Source organism: Triturus cristatus, chromosome 10 (genome assembly GCF_964204655.1).
Source record: "Triturus cristatus chromosome 10, aTriCri1.1, whole genome shotgun sequence".
Classification (NCBI taxonomy): domain Eukaryota; kingdom Metazoa; phylum Chordata; class Amphibia; order Caudata; family Salamandridae; genus Triturus; species Triturus cristatus.
Window position 1 is genome coordinate 94,859,735 of NC_140593.1, and position 15,103 is coordinate 94,874,837.

Here is a 15,103-nt window from a genome sequence, read left to right on the forward strand (position 1 = left end):
TGGAAGTGGCAGGCGCATGGAACTAGGCTGGGTGGGGCGTGTTGTGGAGGTTCCTTTCTCTTGATAGATAGGCACCCCCATGATGACCCCGAGAACCCCTCTTATTGGGCACATCCATACACATGGTAATGCAGGAACTGGAGGGGTAATGCCCTTCCTCACTGTCCTCAACAAGTGAGCAGTGTTTAATTTGAGCCGTGGTTTCTAGTGCTCGGCAACAGCACTTAGTTGCCAGCACCAGCACTTATGACAGTCTGCCACACATTGGCGCTGTCTGACGAATTTAGGTATGAGCACAGCTGTTTATTAATTCAATTAACATTTACAATGACTAATGCCTGCCTCCCAAGCCCTTTTTATAGCTTTGGGGGCCTAGAATCAGTGCTCTAAATGGGCCGATACTCTCTGGTACTAAGTACCAGCACTTTTTTCTATTGAGACCGAGAGTACCTGCATTTCTCAAGAAAAACGTGATACTTTTAATTGGAGAGTACTGGCACTTCTCTGAAACAAGCAGGTACTCAGGTACAGAGTACCTGCACTTCTTTTTCCATTTCAAGCACTGCCTGGAGTTGTATTCATTGTCACACTGTAAGAGGGTGATGGTTAGTAGTTGTGTTGGCACAGTCATTGGCAGCACTGGTAGGATAGGGTGACCAGCAGGCCCGGTTCTATAGGGTGGGCCGGGTGGGCCAGGCCCACCCAAACATGAGCCTGGCCCACCCAAACATGAGCCTTGGCCCTCGCAGTGAGGATATGAAGGCCAATAGAAAATGGGCACTTTAATTTGAAACATTCCTCCGAACGTTGTTTTTCTTCATATTCTGGGAGATGCGTTATTGGGCCTGGGCTCAGGTGGGCTGTGTCGTGCAAGTACAATAGGGGCATGGCAAAGGGAACAAATTCTTTATTTGACACCGAGTAACTTTTGCCTACCATCCTGTGCTGCTGCATGGATATTTCCATTTCTGTTCACCATTTGAGAAAAGAAGTTTGTTTATTCTGATTCACCTTTCCTGACTCTTGCAGCTGCTTATCAGATCAGGCTGTGACACAAGAAGTAGGTAAGAGAATGTGTTATTGTTCGTTTTTATTTTAAAAATCTGCACAGGCCCTGCAAGGCACATCATTATCATGGCCATGGATGCAAGGCAACAATAAAACATGTCCAGAGAACTGGTGATTAATGATCCTGCTGGAGAGCAGTCCTTTGCCTGTTGGTAGTTTTGAAATGCAGATAAGCTGTATTTTATTTGGATAGCTCAGTGGGTTACTGCCTTTGTCACAGAGATTCTTGTGTTACTTGCAGATCAGAAGTTGCAATCCTAACATAGGACAGTGGCCTATGAACTGTCATCAAAGAGCTGCATACAAACATGAATTGTATAGTTAGAACTTCACTTTTTTTGTGTTACTATAAAGTTAGAAATTCCCCAGTCTTTCATTATTTTAATGTTGCTAAAAAGAGTTTGGGTCGATATACATTTGTATTAGTAAAGCCAACCCCCAACCACTGGGGTATACTTTAAATCCTGAGTTTGTGCTTCCCCAGCCCAAACCCTCTTTAAATTTACTGCCTGCCAGTATGGATGACATGTAATTCCTACACCTTGTAAACCTCATTGGCTCATGTGTCATTCCCTATAGACGAAATTACATACTTGTATGATTTTTTGTCTCTGTATAATGTGTGTGTGTGATGTAAAGTACTGTGACACCCTACACTGATATGAGTAGCGCTATACAACAAATGAAATTTATATGAGAGAAGGCTACAGAGACATGTTGGAGGGTGGCAGTAATGGTATCTGCGGAGAAAAAGTTAATTGGTGAGGCGCCAAAAAAGGCTATTGCACTAGCGATAAAACCGTCCCTGTCATGGCCTTTCTGTTTTTATTTAATTAGCCATCAGGTCATTGGGGCAACTGTGGAACATATTTTAAAGTGCATGCTAATTATATTTACCGCTATATTCAATGTTTTAAGTTTGAAGGTGATTTTACTAATGTTTTTTACGGGAATAATGAAGTTGAGCTGGATGGTGGCTGATATGGGGCTGGGGCCCGAAGGTCAGCTGTGAGATAAGGTACACAGGAGAGGGATGGTCAAAGTGGATAATCGGGCCTGGAAGTACTTGTACTGAAACCTGGCCTGTTGGAATTTGAGGGTTTGCACTTACGTCCAGACATCGCTCTTACTTTCAAATACCTCTCCACATGCTCTGTGTACACACAGAATTGATCCGTTGCATACTGGTGACTGTTTGCAAGTAAATATAATGTAATCTAGGGCTTGTAGGCTACCACAAGAAGCGACAAATTGGGCCCGCAGTGGCCCATCCAAATGCACCCTTGGCCCACCCAACAAAAAATTCCTGGAGCCGGCCTGGTGACCAGACATCCCGGATTTGCCTGGACCGTCCTGGGTTTTCACCAGCTGTCCCGGCATATTTCTGTGGGTGAAAAATTGTAGTCCTTCTTCTATTTTTCCAAAATGTCCCGGTTTTTGGTTCTCAAGATCTGGTCACCCTATGGTAGGTGCAACGGATGGTGCAAGCTGTAGTGTCTTCTCGAAATGAGCCCTGTCTCAGATTTTTTTCTTTACAAATTAAGCACTGCCAGTCAGACTCGTCTCTGAAGCACCAACGGACGTTTTTGTCCTGAAGCAATTTAAAACCACCCGAGGGTCCAAGACAGGCCTCGCTGGCGCCGAATCCAAGTTTCCAAAACTTTCCTGGGAAGAAAGAATGTGCAACGTCTCCAGAAATGCGCCGCTAATCCATCATTCTGATTGAAGAGACGCACGTGGCCAGACGTTCTGTTCCGGATACGATTGCCAAACGTAGATCAATGTTTTTCATAATCCCGTTCTTTTAATTGCCTGCAATTACTTCATTTGATACTGTTCCAAATCCAAGGCAGAGCATGCACAGACAGCCTAGTGCGAGCCAGCCTCCACATCTGCGTAGCGGTCTTTCCTCTAATGACTCTCCCACCCGGGGGCACGGCAGCTGATTGGCTGCCGGGAATGAAGGGAGCTTGCAGATGAATGCATCATTTTTGCGCATCATGGGGCCGAGTCCGAAAACATTTTCCAGGCATAATTGTGACCTACGCCTTCTAATTTCTGCATGCGCAAATGGCCAGCTGATACACGGAGCTAGAAGCAAGGATCGCACTTAAACAAGCATTGAAACTGCAATAGGTCTCGCCTTTGATTAAGTTAAAAAGCCATTTGCTTTGCTAATGGTATTGTATAGCAAAGCAAATGGCTTTAACTTAATCAAAGGCGAGACCTATTGCATTTTCAATGCTTGTCTCTCACATGCCAGTATTTGCTGTACGGTGGCAGAGGTCCGAAGCTGCAGTTATGGTATGAAATTATATTTTATAAATTGAATAATATCAGAACACCAACAACGGCGCTGAAAAGAGTCATGTTTTTGCGCCTCTTCTGTACATAAGACCCGGACATACATAGGATCCTGGAATCCAGGGGCCAAGCTATAATTTAAATATTCCATAATATAAGCACAGAAACTTCCAAAAGGCGGTATACAATATGCTCGGCTCTTGTAAACACAATACTCAGATACACACGGGGCGAAGGGGCCGGCGCTGGGGTTTATCATTATTTAAATATTCCGTAATATAGACAGGCCGAGCTCCGGAAGAAGCTATAACAAATAAAAACAAATCGGCTCTTGTAAACACACCTCTCAGGCATACACACTGGACGGCGGCCCAGCCCTCCGGTTCTGGGATGCAATTATATTTTAAATATTCAGTAACATGGACAAGCCTGCCTCGACCAGGCGCAATACAAAAAAAATGTTTGTTGTGCGTTGTTATCAATCGCAGGCCTCGGACACACATACCGGTCTGGCATCCCACGTTGCCGTTTTGGTATGAAAATATTATGTAAATATTCAGTAATATAGATCCACACCAATCGCCATAAGGCGCTGGGTAAAAAAAAAAAAAACGTAAACACGCATAAGAATACATACTCAAAGGGCCGGGACCGAACCTTCCGTTCTGGTATATAATTTAAATAAAATAATTTAGTGATGTAAGCACACCGACCCCCATTAGGCGCTAGAACAAAATACATGTGTTGCGGCTCTTGTTAACTCCAGGGTTAGACATAAACACAGGGTTGGTTCCAACCCCGTGTCCTGTCATAAAATGACAGTAAATATTCAATGATTAAAGCGCACCACCCTCCGTCAGGCGCTAGTAATAACATGTTTTTAGACTCGTTTAAAACAGTCTCAAACATACAGCTGAGGCTGGGGACCAGCGCTCCAGTCCTGGAAGTGATTGTAATTTAATTATTCAAGGAATATAAACACTCCAACCCCGCACGAGGTGCTACAAAAACATGTTTCTTAAGCCTAGGCAAAGCACTACGCTACGCTCGCGTAGTTTGCGAAGTTTGCGCTACTTCGCACTACACGAACTGCACGTAGCACAGTGCAAACATGCGTAGTGCAGCGTAGGGTAGTGCTCACGGTCCTCAACGTCAAGTTGGCAACCATGAGCAAGCAAAATTACATCCCGGCAAGACTTTTTCCTCGTTCGCAATCAGCAACATCAAGTTGCCGATCGTGAGCGTGGAAAATAAACCTCCCGGCGAGCTTCTCAACGCGGGGAGGTCAGGTTTCTCATTGCGAGTGGTCGCGTATGCTCGTGACTGCTCGCGATGAGAAAGTACCACTCCGCGTTGAGAAAGCTGCCGCTCGAGTAGAAATCTACTCGAGCGGCAGAAAACGACCGCTTGCACTGTGCAAGATGCAGTTTGCACTGCTTGCACTGTGCTGACAAGCATCCAGCACTGTGCAATCAGTGCGAACAGCATTTTGCACAGTGCACTACGCAGTTTGCGTAGCTACGCGTAGCTCGCATAGTGCAAAGTGCACTAAAGCGCTACTTCGCAAACTACGACCAGGGTTAAACATTTTCTGAGACCTTGTGAACAGAATTACCAACCATAATTACGGGCCCAGAGGCCCAGCACCCCGATTCTACAGTGTCATTGAATTTAAGTATTCAGTAAAATAAACACAGGATTAGCCATTAGGCGCTTTTAAAACATGTTTTCCGGGCTCTTGTAAACACAACCCTCAGATGTGCACAAGGGCACAGAGGTCCAACCAGCCGTTCTAGTGTGAAAATATAATGTAAATATTCATCAACATAAGAACACTGATCTCCCTAAAGCGCTATAACACCATGTTTCCTGGACTCTTGTAGTCACAAGCACATGAGCCTAGAAGTCCTAAGCGCCGATTCTGGTATGAAATTATGATTTAAACAGTGCTTTAAATGGGCCGGTACTCACCGGTACGGAGTACCGCCACTTTTTATTTTTCTCCCTTTGAGTACCGGAAGTTTTCCTTCGCCAAGGACAGTACCGGTACTCAGGGGAAGTCAGGCAGTGCAGGCTCCATGGCACTGGAGACTGTGCTGTGCAGAAAGTGCTCTGCTCGGCCGCTGCCGAAAAAGGGAAGGCAGGATGGAGGGAGGGGCAGTGTATGCCTCTGAAGGGAGCCGCTGCTGAGCAATCCAGCAGCGGCTCATTAGCATCACTTAAGGGCTGTTTAGGGCTGTGAATGCCCCGCGGCCCTCTGTGAATAAAAGTGAAGGGTCCAATCAGACCCTGCCCAGTCAATCACACTGTAGGTGCGGGACTGTGAGCCTATCCCCTACCCCACAAATCTAGTTACAGCGTGACACCCGAGATGACTGCACCTCTCAGCACGAGTCTGCGAAGGGGGGGGGGGTATTACACGCTACCCAGCATCAGATTGGGAAGGCGGACATTGGGCGAGGGGATGGTGCCTAAGGGTCTCTCTGCTTTTCTTCCCTGCTCCCTGTCCAGGCTAGCGCCCTGAAGCTATCGTTTGCTGGGAAAGGGGGAGAGTTAGTCGATTGGCCTTGCTGTGTGCCTGTTGTTAGCACCTTCGCTCTAGTGTCTTTCAGGCCTTGGTGGGGGGTTATGTTTGCATAGGCTGTGAGGCATCTTTCCCAGATAGGAACATTGAGAGGATGTAATGTTAGGGCCGGTCAGAGCTGCCTAACAAGGAACTATGAAAATAGGTTTGAGTCCCAGCTTCAGATCAACATCCGGTCTGTGATTCTGAGCAAATGACTTAATTGTCCTAGGCCTAAAGCAAAAATGAATGTGACTTTCTGTAATATAACTGGTGCTCATGTAATCTCTGCCCTTGTGTGTCTGCTATGTTCGTGTGTTTGCCTGAATTTGTATGCCTGTTTTTGTAAGAAAAAAGTGAGAGAAAGAGAGAGAATCAAGAGACTCTCAGGAGGTATTTTAAAGAAAATGGGTGGCACTTTGTGTGTACATGTCTGCTCGGCGACAAAGATTCATAAATAACGAAAAAAAGGGTTGGTGGGTGAGTGAGTGAGTGGATGGATGAGTGAGCAAGGGTGGATGTATGGATGGATGGATGAATAGATGGATGGATGAGTGAAAGTCTGCATGGGTGAAAGAGGGTGGATGATTGGCTAAAAGGGCGGATGATAGGTGGATAAGTGAAAGATTGGATAGATGAATGAAAGGGTGGATGATGGATGAGTGAAAGGAGGGATTGAGTGAAAGGGTGGATGGAATGAAAAGGTGGATGGAATAAAAGAGTGAAAGGGTTGATGGATGGATGAGCGAATGGATTGATGGATGAGGGAAAAGGTGGATAAAGGGATGGATGAGTGAAAGGATGAATGGATAGGTTTGGAGATGGATGGATAGGTTTGGATATGAAGGGTGAATAGACGGAATGGTGAAAAAATGAATGATGGATGAAAGACTGAATCGACGATAGAACGTAAAGGTTAAATGCCTTCGAGTAAGCTCTCCCGGGCTGGCCTCGCACACCTGCTACAGAGCACCTTGATATACTCACGGGTGATTAGTGCCCTATAAAAGCAAAGATAACGTAACATAACATAACATATGGAATTCTGAAAGACTGCAAATGAGTGCATTTGTCTCACTAATAATAAGCAGCTTAATGGAGACACTCACCCCTGCCTATAGTTTTGGTTTCAGCAACATCTATGGCTCCTCGATCAGGCCAAACTTCAATCAAAAAGTTAAAGTTCTTCTATGTACAGAATCGAGGGCGTTGAAGAGCACCAGAAGGTAAGCTGCCAGAAGACTGTTCGAGGAGAAGGAATACTAAGTTATGGCAAAAATGATATCTTCAGGACATCAGCAGCTGTGATTTACTTTACAGCATAAATATCACATGATAAATAAACAGATCATGGTGCATATCTGAGTTTCAACTAGTACCATATTTGCCACTCTCCTTTCTGCCTACTAAATCACCCAGTTTGTGTCGCTGCTGAGAGTTGCGAAGCTCTACCCTCCAACCTCAGAATCCAAGACCAGAACTCAAAGAAAAACTATTCTAACTCACACAGAAACTAATACCTCTCCAGTGGAGGCAGTGCCTACCTCATCGCTGGTTCCAATAGTGGCGTATTCTTTTCAAGGCTTCTCAGAACTCAAAGAAGAAGTGTTTCCAAGACTTTGCTTCTGTCAGGCTAGACTCAGAGAAAGCATGGGTAAAAACATACCACAAACCACGTCTAGTCTGTCCATCTCATTTCCTTCTCTGGTACCTTGAGACCCCATGGCTAAGTGCCCCGATCGCTCCTAAAAACGGAAATGTGAGGATGTGGTATAAAAACCAGAGCAGCCGACTTTGGAGCTGAGGGACCTTCGAGCCTCGGCGTCAGCTCAACCTCCTGCGATTCTGGGCAATTTACTTAATCTCCCTGTGCCTACCAAAAAATTAATCTGTCCCTGTGAAATGCAACTGGTGCTTGTGTAAAGCACTCCAATACCTTCTGGTCTAGTTCCCGCTATACAAAACTACAAAAAAAAGTAATCTACGTGATGTGTTGGATCTTACAATGCAGAACCAAAAAGGTACTAGGGACTGATGGCAAATGCTCTACCCTGAGTGAAAAACTCAAATACCATTTAATTGCCATCTCATGGTCCAGTGATTTCAACATCTTTGTGCTTCCAGAACTCCATTGTGCTGGGGATGGACATCAAGGGAAGGGTATTTCAAATACATGTTTACAGTTCAGATATCATGGGCTGTCAATCACCATCCTTCTGGAATCTGCAGAGAAAGTCCTTGTAGTTCACCTGACACCCTAAGTGTGTGGTTAGCTGTTCACTGGCATTGACTGCCCTGAGGGGAGTTTCCTCTAGCAGCTGCCAAGCATTACAAAGGCAGAAACAGGCTTGAAAAGTCAGCGAACAGAACCTCATGGATGTAGAGTGCGCGGCCCATTACTGTCCCAAATACACGGTCTCCTGATCACACCCCGGTGCTATGAGTCTACCCCAACTGGATCTTGCACAATGTTTGTTGTAAAGTGCCTCTGTTACAATAAAAGTGTTATCACCTTCTTCTTTCACCACATTCCCTGTTCTCCCATGGCTCCCCTTTTTATCCTCATGCCTCACTCCCAACATCCCCCTTCCTATCCGCCTCAGTGCACCTCCTGTCCACACGGTCGTGTTTTGTCATGTTTATCTTTCTTCACACTGCTTGCTGCTGGTGGTGACCGTGATTGCAGATTAGCATTAATGGCCATGCCAGCCTATGTCACCCTTTCTCACCTTTGAGTGTGTGTTTTACACTGGTTTATACCAATAGTTCTTGTGTAACATAACATGACATGTGTATTTGTAAAGCACACATTCACTGCAAAGAGGTATCTTGGCACTGAATAGCAGATGTTTATTGTTACCCAACTCAATGGTACTCATTTTATGGACCTTTGAAGGATAAAAGGCGGGCTGGACCCACCAGAATTTGAACCTGTGAGCATGAGGTCAAACACAGGCCCCTACAGTGGGCGCATTAGTCCACTGAGCCACCAGACCCGGCTGTATGACTTTCATCAATGCCCCAGAGAGAGCTACAGAGATGGGAGTGCACTGAGTGTGAAGTACCAGGAGCAGGGACTCACTCTCGTGGCTTCTCATCATTGATTCCACACTCTTGGCTTACCAAGGACAAATAAGCTTGTCATCTTTAGTGCATGATAGCCAATATTGGGGAGTAGCACCTATAGTCCGAAAATGCATGAAATCACTAAATAAAGCAATTGTTCTCTAATAGTGTCTCCACTCTGGCGGTTCTTCGGGGAGCTATATGAGGGTCCTTCCACATAAGGCAATAATATTATTCAGTGCACATGGCAGCACACTATCCAAATGGCAATTAAAATACACCAACCAAGAATAGTACTTGTGTGCACCTAACACATTCATGAATTATATTGGCCTCTTCAAATATAAGTTTAAAAAATATAACATTGAATTGTTACCGAAATAGCTCCTGATGTTCCTAACTGCTTAATTCGGTAAGTAACCATTTGCTTCTTAAAGTACTAAACTGCTACAGTTCTTTGCTATGAAAAATTAACCATAAGTAAACTGTTGTGTCTTTGAAAACCAATGTTCCTTTTATTTAAAAATCTCTTTCTGTTAGTTCAGTTCAGATGCGAATAAGCTGGATTGGTTTCTTCAGCATAAGACAGAATTATGTAAATGTCTCTTGAACGTCAGCAGCAGCTGTAGCTGTAAAAGCAATTCCACTTATGAAACACACTGGAGCCTTTTATTCGTCAGTTCTGCCTCAGTCTATTTTCCTTTTGCGAGGTAGACATGGAAACACGACAACTCGTCCTTTCTTTGGAATTCTTTTGCAGAGCTAGGCCAGTTAACTTCATGGTAAAGTTGAATTCTCTGAAGTTATTAGGGCCTGTCTGAGATACATTAAAAAACCAAGCAACGCATGACTTTCCTTTCTGTATTTCATTCCACGTGAATGGGTTTTCAGGGCCCAATTTCAGCTTCTGAACCATGTTCAGCATTTCTCATCAGCGAAGTGCTATTAGTGAAGCGTCCGCAGTGAAAATCAGTGGTGTCATCAGTGGTGTCATCAGTTTGCTTGGTTTGCCCTAGGTGGCCAAGGGTATGCCCAGACGTGGATCCTGTGCTCTCCATGCCACTGGATTCAAGCTAGCCTGACTGATGAGGGGTAATACTCCGAAACCGGTAGCAGGATGCTTGTTTCTGGTCCAGGGAGGACCTGGCTTGGCACTTCAGGCTGGACTGTTCCCATTTGGAAAGTGAAGTGAAGGGTGAAGTGTCATCAGTGAAATCAGTGGTGTTATCAGTAATATCAGTGAAGACTAATTAGTGAAATGTCAACAGTGAAGTGTCATCAGTGAAGTGTCATCAGTGAAGTGTCATCCATCAGTGATATGTTACCAGTGAAATCAGTGAAGTGTCATCAGTGAAATCATTCAAGTATCATCAGTGAAATCATTGAAGTCTCATCAGTGAAATCATTGAAGTATCATCAGTGAAGTGTCATCAGTGAAATCATTGAAGTCTCATCAGTGAAATCTTTGAAGTCTCATCAGTGAAATGTCATCGGCGAAATGTCATTAGTGAAATCAGTGAAGTGTCATCAGTGAAGTGTCATTAGTGAAATCAGTGAAGTGTCATCAGTGAAATCACTGAAGTCTCATCAGTGAAGTGTCATCGGTGAAATGTCATTAGTGAAATCACTGAAGTCTCATCAGTGAAGTGTAATTAGTGAAATCAGTGAAGTGTCATCAGTGAAGTGTCATCAGTGAAGTCTCATCCATCAGTGATATGCCACCAGTGAAATCAGTGGTGTCATCAGTGAAATCATTGAAGTCTCATCAGAGAAATCATTGAAGTATCATCAGAGAAATCATTGAAGTATCATAGGTGAAGTGTCATTATTGAAATCAGTGAAGTGTCATCAGTGAAATCATTGCAGTCCCATCAGTGAAATCATTGAAGTCTCATCAGTGAAGTGTCATTAGTGAAATCAGTGAAGTGTCATCAGTGAAGTGTCATTAGTGAAATCAGTGAAGTGTCACCAGTGAAGTGTCATTAGTGAAATCAGTGAAGTGTCATCAGTGAAATCATTGGTCTCATTAGTGAAATAATTGAGGTGTCATCAGTGAAGTGTCATTAGTGAAATCAGTGAAGTGTCATCAGTGAAATCATTGAAGTCTCATCAGTGAAGTGTCATCAGTGAAATCAGTGAAGTGTCATCAGTGAAGTGTCATCAGTGAAATCAGTGAAGAGTCATCAGTGAGTACATTTCACAGACCCTTAGCTCAATGTAACTATTAGCATGCTGTGGAAGTGCTGTCGAAGTGCTGTGGGAGAGCTGTGGAAGTGTTCCTTAGTGCAGACCCCTCCCCTGTGAAACCTTATGTCTCAGTTCCTGGCAGAGAACTATTTCTTTTGAAGCTTGGGATTCTTCTCATTTGCAAATAGTCCCTGGCTCTAATTAACACTCTCTCTCTCTGTTACTCCATTCCTCCTGGTTCGCCTGACAATGGCAATGAAATCAGGACTCCTTGGGTCACTGTGAACCTTGGATCAGCACATGCTGCTTTGTGGCAAAGAACACAAAGACCATTCTGTTTACCATGGCGTACATCATCGAAAAATGTATTAGAGCAAATCGATAAATACTTTAAGAACTCCCATTTTTAGGTCTCGGCTGGCGATAGCAGCGCGCATGAGCTGCTCTCGGCATTCGAGAGCTTCTTGACATCAATACGGTTGAGGAAGGGGACTTGAAGCCCCACCCCCTCTTCCCATTGGCTAGCGTCATATTTCAGGCTAAACGCTAGCTTTCTATTTTAAAGGAGGCTTCTTAGTCCCTCCTAGTTACCACCCTGTCCACTTTTGGCCCCGCCCACCGGGACTGGATCGTTTACTGGCAGAGTTACACGTCCTCCTTTATAACTCAGTAAGCACCATTTTAGTTTCATTTTCAACGCGGTACTAATGACAGTGCACCACGCTCTGTTTGTGTTTTTTTAAAAATTTAACTTTGAAACTGAGCGAGGCGCCGCTTCACGGGCACCGCACTCGGATTATTCATTTATTTCTTAACTTTAACACTGAGCGCGGCGCCCGCTTCAAGGACAATGCGCTCAGTGTTAAAGTTAAGAAATATATAAAGAAAACAAGGGCGGTGTCCGTGAAGCGGTGCTGCGCTCAGCTTTAAACTTAAGCATTTGCAATGCAATCGGACCTATTACAGGCTGTTCAGTGTCTGCTGAGACTCGAACCTTAGGTCCCCAGTTCCATAGTCTGCAGCTGAGGCCTTATGTCACATCCACACAATTATATATATCAAGCTGAGACGGGGAGAGGCGGACTCATTCATTTGGGACAGTACTACACAACACAATCACGTTTTACATCAGGCACATTCACAAAGTGCACACACAAGTTATATTTGACAAATGTACAGTTTTGAGACTCATGGAGGTGAACGGGAGTTTGTGACAGACAGAAGTATGTAATCTCGACAAAGACCACCATTAACCGCTGCCTCTGGCGCTCCTGAATTGTCATCTGTAATTCCCTTATGGGACTTGTTTGACTCGACCAGCTGGTTCTTCCAGTGAAACTCGATCACTACAGCTGTGAGCCGATGTATTTCATTTCTGTAATGCAACTGGTGCACATGTAAAGCGCTCTGACACCTTCGGGTCGAGTTTGCGCTATATAAAAAATGTGTTAGATAATGTTTCATATGCATTCAGTAGGTGATACGTAAATCACTCTAAATAGATTTATTTGAGGTATTCCTTGGAAAAATTGCGTCTGCATCTGTTAGGGCGCTATGCTATGGTATACATGTTTCCTACATTGATGGGCGTGGTACCAAGTCATGACTGACACGTCCAGCCAGTTGTGCCATTTTAGCCAGGAGGACTGCACCTGTAGTTTCAATCCCTTACTTCTAATGAGAAGAGTGAAACTACAAGTCCCACCATGCACCAAGTTAGATGCTCCTTCAAATCTATGACTGCTTGATGATGGCTACGCCCGACATATGCAAAACGGCAACACTTAGCGCGCTTCGAACTTCTATGACGTAAGCATTTCGTTCAACGTGCGCAGAGGCAGAGCGCAGGCATGGGGGTTCGTTCACTTGTGAGTTTCTAAGCTCAGGTTAAAGTAGGTCGAGGATAACCCAGTTCAGCCGTTGTTACACGATGACAAGCAGGGAGCGAGTCCACCCAGTGGCCCAGGGACATGTCCTGCAATGCTGATGAGAGTCGAGGCAACCTCAGGCCTTCTGGTGGAACTCCTTTGACCCTTTGCACTGACTGACCGGAAGCACTTTTACCTGCTTCGAAACCCGATCCCTCTGATGCTTCAGTTATGTAAGAACGAAAAGGGGCTGGCCCATCACAGCGCATCCCTGAGGAGATAAAAGGAGTGACCAGGCTTGCACCAGGGAGCGCACAAGTGTGTTCTTGGAGTGCTACGCTCGTGAGGACACAGGTGGACCAGGCAGGTGGGGAAGACTGATGCTTTTCAGGTATATATTTACGTTTTTGTCTCTCAGGGGACGCCTGCACATCCCCCCTGTATATGTAGTTGTTAGCAATGTGTCTGATATATAAAATGAATGTATGTATACTTGTCCTGCCGCTAGCGCACTGAAGTGGCTGTGAGCTACCAATACCACTGTAAGGAGTTCAAACAATGACAACTGATTTCTTATACGATGCGCTATGCTCAGAATGGACTCAGTGCGTACCTTAGAGTCATTTAATCGAGATTCAGGGAACGTGCATTTGAAGTTTAAGACCTGGGAACTTCTTTTGCTCGTTGAAAAAAGAGACATGCCTCTTTTAAAGTAAAAGTGAATTTTTGTATTTGACATTTTGGGTAGGGGTGGGCGGAATATGCGTAGTCGCGCTACGCAAAACTCAGCGAAACAGTAAAAAATCTCCGCGAGCACGCAGAAATTCCACGAACACGCGGAATTGCTTGTTCGCGATGCTTATTTCTTGTTTGCTAACACTGTTTGCGTGCTCAGGGAAAAATATCTCACGAACACGCATTTTGAGAATGCGACAAGCAATAAATTCCGCGAAGCAGCGGAATGCAGAATTTTGGGCAATTTTGCGTTCTCCACGGAACGCCTAATTACCCAAATTCTGCAAATTCCGCAAGCAGAATGGATTTTACCGCCCAGGCCTACATAGGATAACATTGACTGTTTTTCTGTGAAAAGTTTTCAAGTGTGGAGTTTGAGAAACTAAAGTATTTCTTTAAGATTGCATAATCTAACAAAAGCGATTTTACTTACCTGTTTTCAGGAAATGTCCCAGAGTAGTATCTAGGTATACTACTCTGTGTAAGCCTAGTAAAAGTTACTTAACTGCTACTTTACTAAAAAGCATGTTCACTTCTATGTACTGCATTTACTAAGTATTGCATTTCTCTGCATCCATGCTGGAAATCAAACCAAAGTGCATATACAAGTATCATTCAACCTGCATTTCAATTGCATTACTACTGTAAAGTTTTTATTGCTTACTTGTGCCAGGCTTGCTTGGTTCTAGAAAATAAAATAACTAAAAGAATATTTGTATACAAAAACAATTGGTCTGAAGTTCAGTCTTTGAGCGTGTGAATTCATTTGCTGACTGAGTGTGTCCAACAAATGCTTCACACTGTCCTCTGATACTGCCTTACTGCTCGACCACACTTCCACAGATAGAGAGTAAAGTTCTATCTAACTTTACCTCTGCCTACCTTTGGAGTTCCACTGGACTCTGTGCACACTATACCTCACTTTGGTATAGTATATACAGATCCATCTTCCTACATATCTAACTATTTGATCTCGAATAAGGGAATCCCCCAACCCCTCAACTCGGCATGTTAGGGAAAGTCCCCTTAAAGCAGCAACATATGTTGCAATATCCTCATCCACCTTTTGCACGCAACAGAAAAGTTTGTGTCTCTCTAAAACAACATTAGCTTTAGTAGAGAAACGCATATCTAACATTTGCATTGTCATCTCGTAGATGTTATTTGACTGACCATCCCACATCCCTAAAGAAATGTCAGGAAGGTCTTCATATAAGCACCGCCCTCAACTCCCAAGTGATGAAGTAGGATAACTTGCCTGTGCACAGGACCATACTTGTCTGCACCAGTTGCCAACACATAGGTGGGGAAC

The 15,103-nt window shown here is 44.4% G+C and overlaps 1 long non-coding RNA gene across 1 annotated transcript in view; it reads right to left on the reverse strand.

Moving 5' to 3' along the window:
• The window catches only part of LOC146788946 (uncharacterized), a 50,984-nt gene that overhangs the window by 20,129 nt on the left and 15,752 nt on the right, over positions 1–15,103 (reverse strand). The window contains exon 3 of the long non-coding RNA XR_014970004.1: positions 7,045–7,177. This is a non-coding gene — a long non-coding RNA (uncharacterized LOC146788946). The remainder of the gene's footprint in view (positions 1–7,044; positions 7,178–15,103) is intronic.